This window comes from Lactuca sativa, chromosome 3 (assembly GCF_002870075.4).
Source record: "Lactuca sativa cultivar Salinas chromosome 3, Lsat_Salinas_v11, whole genome shotgun sequence".
Taxonomy (NCBI): Eukaryota; Viridiplantae; Streptophyta; class Magnoliopsida; order Asterales; family Asteraceae; genus Lactuca; species Lactuca sativa.
The window spans coordinates 126,817,955-126,825,353 of NC_056625.2; positions in this window are offsets into that span (position 1 = coordinate 126,817,955).

A 7,399-nucleotide genomic window follows, 5' to 3' on the forward strand; every position below is an offset into this window, starting at 1 on the left:
TTACCTCGCTTACACAAAAGGGCATACCATTCAAATGGACGGACAAACAAGAAGTTGCATTCCGAACTTTGAAGCAAGCACTCTGCAGTGCCCCGGTACTATCTTTACCAGAGGGAACGAAAGATTTCGTGGTCTACTGTGACGCATCAAATCAGGGTTTAGGTTGCGTTCTCATGCAGCATGGAAAAGTGATAGCTTATGCATCCCGCCAACTAAAGACACACGAAGTGAATTATACGACTCACGATCTGGAATTGGGAGCAGTGGTCTTCGCTCTAAAGATTTGGAGGCATTACCTCTATGGTACGAAGTGCACCATCTTCACGGACCACAAGAGTCTCCAGCACATCTTGAATCAAAAAGAGCTGAATATGAGGCAACAAAGATGGGTTGAACTATTAAACGATTACGAGTGTGAAATCAAGTACCACCCAGGCAAAGCCAACGTGGTAGCTGATGCCTTGAGCCGGAAAGAGTACTCTAATCGTCATGTGAAAACTCTCTCAATAACCATCCAATCACACCTAACCACTCAGGTCAGGGCAGCCCAGTCAGATGCCATGAAGGCGGAAAACAGAACAAGCGAAGCATTACGCGGAATGGAGAAGAATCTCGAGGTGAAAGAGGACGGAGCATACTATTTCATGAACCGTATTTGGGTCCCTAAATTTGGAGGATTTAGGGAGGTGGTTATGAATGAAGCTCACAAGACGCGATACTCCATCCATCCAGGTTCGGACAAAATGTACTTGGACATTAAATAACATTATTGGTGGCCTAACATGAAGGCAGAAATTGCCACCTTTGTCAGCAAATGCCTTACTTGCGCCAAAGTGAAAGTGGAATACCAGAAGCCCTCGGGGTTATTACAGCAACCAGTAATCCCCGAGTGGAAATAGGAAGGGATTTCTATGGACTTTGTGACCAAGCTACCCAAGACGTCAGATGGATTAGACATAATATGGGTAATAGTCGACCGACTGACGAAATCCTCCCATTTCCTGCCAATAAAAGAATCCTACAAGATGGAGAGGCTGACAAGAATATACATTCGAGAAATCGTGAGGCTTCACGGAGTGCCAGTATCTATCATCTCAGACAGAGATAGTAGGTTCACTTCACGTTTTTGGCAATCACTTCAGAAAGCACTGGGAACCCATCTTGACATGAGCACTACTTACCACCCACAAACGGACAGTCAAAGCGAACGAACCATCCAGATGCTCGAAGACATGCTTCGCGATGTGTGATAGACTTTGGGAAGTCCTGGGATACCCACTTACCCTTAGTTGAATTATCGTATAACAACAGTTACCATTCGAGCATCAAAATCGCTCCTTTCGAAGCGCTATATGGACGTAAGTGCAGATCACCATTGTGTTGGTCTGAGGTAGGCGACAATCAGCTAGCGAAGGAACTAGCATCAGACAATACATTAACGGGACCGGAGATCATACGTGAAACCACAGAAAAGATAGTTCAAATCAGAGCTCGATTGCAAGCATCGCGCGACCGACAAAAGAGCTATGCTGATAGACGGCGAAAGCCCTTAGAGTTTCAGGTAGGGGATCGAGTACTGTTAAAAGTTTCACCCTGGAAAAGGGCCATTCGTTTTGGAAAACGGGGAAAACTAAACCCATGATACATTGGACTTTTCGAGATCCTTTCCCGCATTGGTCTGGTGGCGTACAGACTGCAGCTACCCGCTGAACTCAGCAGTGTACACCCCGTATTCCATGTTTCCAATCTAAAGAAGTGCCTATCCGATGAAACTCTCGTCATTCCCCTTGACGAAATTGAAATCAATGAGAATCTCTTGTTCATTGAACAACCAGTCGAAATCATGGACAGGGAGGTGAAGTGTACTAAGCAAAGTCGCATCCCAATCGTGAAAGTACGATGGAACACGAAGCGTGGACCAGAATTCATGTGGGAACGCGAAGACCAAATGAAGCAAAAGTACCCTCATCTATTCTAGCATTCTCAAATCTAGCTTTCAAAAGAATTTCGGGACGAAATTCCCTCTAACAGGGGATGATGTCACAACTAGAAATTTTTGGTGCCTTGTAACTACAACACTTATGCTAACTATGAATTAAAAACATGAAAGCATGCTTGATGCTTACTCTATGACAACAGAATTTCAATCAAACACTTCCTACAAGCACTACAAATAGTCAACAAACAATTGGAAACTTTAGAAGTCCTTGTTTAAGTCCATTTTGGACTAGGACTTCCTTATTGGGCCCAATGGACCAATAAGCTTCCAATTGGAATATCATGGGCTCTAATTGGACCCACTTTCAATTATTTTAATATTTTGGGCCATATTGGGCCTATAATGAAATAAAATATTTAAAAGGACCATATTGGGCCATAACAAAACTAAATAGCCCTAATGGGCCATAAAAATTTATACTTTGATGTATATTCGACCTATATCTTGGATTTAATCACTCAAGGCCCAAAACTCTCTCCTCTCTTCTCAATTCTCAGCCCAAGCCCAAAGGAAAAGAGGAGTTGACTTATTAGTGCCACCTCATTTCTACATGGAAGTTATCCATGCAAATAACCCAAATCTCCATGCAACCATCTTATCAATCCTCTTTCTTCTCTCCTCTCTTCTTGCTCTCGGCCGAATCCAAACACACACACTTCACTCACAATTATCTCAAGAAAACTCTCTCCACTCCTCTCCATATTTTTGAGATCTAAGTGGTGTTCAAGGAATTTATTCCATAAAAATCATCATTCAAGGTAAGTTGGTGCTTAAATCTATAATCTAACTCACTTCTTTTCATCAAAAATCACCTCTTAATTCCTTCAAACTCATGATCTTGCACCTTAGAAGAATCCAAGTTCGAGATCCTCAAAGAAAGGTTGCTAGGATCGAATTCTTCTTCATCTTTCCTTCCAAAACCAAAACCACACCCAAGGTGAGTTTCATACCCCTTCTTTTCAGTTTTTATGAGTTTTTATGGGGCAGAATACAAGTAAATGTGTATATCTATGTGTAAATGTATGCTATGTGTGATTTGATGCATGTATGTGTGTGATATCATGTGTTTGTGATGAATATGTTATCCAAAAAGTGTGTAAAAACTGAGATCTAAAACATGAGGAAGGAAATAAACATAACTTAAACTATTTTACACTAATCAAGTCAAGAAAAATAGTTTATATGTTTAGGATGAACATACTTGAACATAAAACCCATTTTTGGGCTTAAAATGTCAAAAATACAAAACTTAGGGTATAAACCGACAATTTATAGTTCCTGGAGGGTCAAAAGGTTCCAAATTGTTTCCATAATAGTTTTTTGAGGGACTTGAAATGTAAATTTTGAACCTAATGGGCTAGATTTGGGCTTTTCGGCCCAATAAGCCCCAAAATGCGAGATTTATAAGTTTGAAGGGCTAAAAATGCAATTTTCTGTAAAACAGGGGATTTGAAGTGTATTAAAACTATTTCAAAGGTCAAAAATGTTTTTCAAATTCAAAAAGGACAAAAAATGTAAAAATTTTCTATTTTGGGCCAAAACTGTAAAAGTTGCGAAATTGGGGGGTTTTAACCGAGAAAACAACATTCTGGAAGGACGAAAGCTGTTTACAAAATAAAATTGGGTTAAAAATGTCTTTTCAACAAGTTTATGATACAAAAGTGTCAAAATAATGTTTTAAGGACTAAAATGAAATTCTTTTATATAAAGGTCTAAAAGTGCTATTTTTATAAAAGGAAGGAAATGAAAAGGGCCAAACTACATTTTCGAGCAAAGTAAATCAATAATACAAAATACAAACCCGCGACTATCGACAAAACGGAAAACAATTACACTCTCAACAATAAACATCAGTGCAAATCAAATTGATCGGTCTCGAATCAACAACAATACAAAATCATCAAACCAAAACAATTCGTTAAACACGTGCTAACTATGAGAAGTCAATATACAAACTTTGGGCTTGGAAGTTTGAAATCGTGCTTGTTGGGCCTTGCTAGCCCAATAACATGATCTTTGGGCCCGAAGGGAACGCGCTTACATGTTAATGGGCCTTCTATGACCTAATTTCATGTAAAAGGACTTTCAATAGCTCTATTGTGCTATTGGACCCCAAGGGTCCATTGGTACTGCTAGTGAAGTCAAATGCGAGTCGGGCCAAGCGCTTTTCGCATTCCCGATAGCCTTGAATAACTTATGGAAATAAAGGGGACTCCGTACCCTCCTTTCTCCTCGGTAGTTGGGCTTCTGAGAAATCAAGTAAACAGATTCGTGGCGTTAATCAAGAGAAGACAAGGTGGTTGGATTAAGTGAGTAGTATGGACGACACCTTAAGGATCGTTCGTAATTTGTAGTTATAAACTAGTCATTTTCATTAATGCGTGATTGTAACAATTCACAAACCTTAATTAATCCAATGTCACCTAGGTAATAAAAAACAATCGTCGTATCGGTATAACAATAAACAAGTCATGTAATTTACGTATTGGGAAAACATCGGGGTTTCCCGGGGAGTTCAACATTTTTACCTATGTGATGTATACAAAGTTCAACAATTATACATGTTTACAAAATCGACAAGCATATTTACGGATCTTCACACTTTTTATAAACAAATACTCTTTTCAGAAAATATCAGATTTTTTGGGTTTTCAAACTTCACACAAAAATTATTTTTCCATAACATTACTTATGAACTCACCAACATTTCATATGTTGACCGTTTTCAAAATAACTTGTATTCTCAGGTAACAAGTAAGCCGAAGGATAAGTACTAAGTTATGTAATGGTGTTTTGCTTAGATTATCTATCAAACGGTTTATGTTATGAAATTGTAATGTTTAAAACAATGTACTGAATGTAAACGATATCAGTTGTAATATTTCAATGCATGGTGATGAATGATGTTATGATTCATGTATAATCATTGTGATGGTATTCAATTTAAGTCACAAGAGCCCTCGGACGTTTCCGCCATCCGGTTCGGGGGTGTGACATAATCCTTATAAACAATGGGGAACCAACTCCCAACAAAAGCCCTAGGGGTTGTGACTTCCTTGCTACGCGTATGGGTCCTATGCTTTCAGTAGTACGGGCTCATACTACGTTCTACACCTACCCTTTTTATTCTCAAGGATCATCACAACACCCTAACATTGTACATAAGCATAGGCGAGCGCTCCATCCTCACTCCTAGAGGAAGGATAAATATCTCACAACTGGCCGACTGACCCCGCACAACTCATTCATGAAACTTCCACCAACCTTGCAGCACTCATGTATGCTAGCCATACATAACGCTAGACCCTATATATACATTCGAATATCTGATCCTACCTTAAGCCCTTCATCAAATAAGAACAGGAAATAAGGCCAAACCAAACATTCTCAGGCTATAAGATCTTAATTATGTACAACTATGATGCATACACTAAGCAACTACAGCAATGATGTCAATTTCATATAAGGAAAACCCTAGGCTATCAGGCATCATATAATCAGACAATTCTATCATGCAATTCCTGAAGATCCCTAGCCTATCACTAGCATGATGTTCTAACATATCACAATATCAAATATTTGTATGGTATTTTGGGGTCTACTTACTGGCTCCGGCTGATCGTACACTTTGCATCCTCCTTTAGTATTTTGAAAACCATTTGAAAGTCATTTTGGAAATCTTTTCCTTAGTTTGAGACTGGATTCACACGAGTGTTCCTCCAATTCTCTCAAACCAAAGCTCAAAATACCAACTTGTAACATCCATAAAATTCATAAAAATTTAAAACTTTTTTAAGCATCCAATAACCATTACTTATTATAAAATGTTTTCAAAATAGTTTCATATCAAGGTATCCTAGAAGTCAAAATCATAAATTGTGAGGAGGTGAACGATCAAGCCTTCGCCTTTCTGCGATCATCCGAAGTACCTGAAATAAAATCCAAAACTGTAAGTCTGAAGCTTAGTGAGTTCCCCAAAATACTCGCACAACAATAACACACATATAATAACAACATACTATGGTCCCAATGAACTATCGGGCTGGAATGCCCCAGGCCTTCAACCATCGGGTTGGAATGCCATATACTATGGGTCCAATCATCCTCGGGATGGTATACCCTCAGCCCACAACCATCGGGTTGGAATGCCCACATACTATGAGTCCAATCATCCTCGGGATGGAATACTCTCAGCTCACAACCATTAGGTTGGAATGCCCCGGTCTGTTGGCTCTCGCACAAAACAGAAAAGCCTCAACCACCAATCAATCATGTGCACATACATCAGATAATCACATAACAGTCTACAGACAGTCAAACCGATCTACAGATCACTAAGCATAGAAAACATTCTATCTACCAGGATACCGATCTAATGATCATAACCATATAGAACCATCGTATCTACTAGGGGTGTTTACGGGGCGGTTCAACTCAGATAATAAAAAAAATTATGAACCGTGACCACGGGGTGGGTACCTAACATGCACTAACTGAAACCGAACTGAATTATGAAAAAACTGAACCAAACCGAACCGTATGAAGGCGAGTAACCACGGTTCGGTTCACGGGTACTCGCTAAATACAAAAAATCAAAATCATTAATAAAAAATATAAACTATGAGTAAGTCATCAAGTCAGAAAACTTGTTGAAGTTCTAATTATATATTATAATTTATATAATAACTAATGAAATTAACAATAAAAGGTGATGAAAGTTCTAAACTATTGATTGAGCTTTGTTTGGGCTATGGGATTACTGGATTGCATGCGGTATGACAGATAAATTAAAGAAAATGTTGATCGAGTGTGGAAGCCTCGAACGAAACTGGAACAATATTCTTATTATTTTTTCTACATTATTTAGTTACTTATATATATATATATATATATATATATATATATATATATATATATATATATATATATCAATGACGGTTCAGTTCGGGTATCCGCAGATATTGAAATATCCAAACCGAAACCGACCTGTAGATAGTCGGTTTTTTCGGTTTTGGTTTCGGTTCCGGTTTTTTCGGTTTCGGATTGGCCGGATCGGCTCGGTTTTTCGGTTTTGCGGTTTTTTTGCACACTTCTACTATCTACCAGGACACCGATCTGACAGATCACACTAATAATAAAGCAAGATAACAATCCAAAAGGCCGACCTTGGTGCCTTCAACCCTTGAGTATAGTAGGAAAACTCACCTCACAAGTAGTGCTGAACCGATAAATCGAATCCCAATACATAGCTCCAAAATCAATTGCCTATAACCACCATATAACTAGTTCGATTAGAATCCCAATTACCAAAATACCTTCAAAAGTCAAACTTAGTCAACCGTGGTCAAAGTCAAGGTCAACAATCCATGTTGACCCAACTCGTCAAGTACACCTACTAAC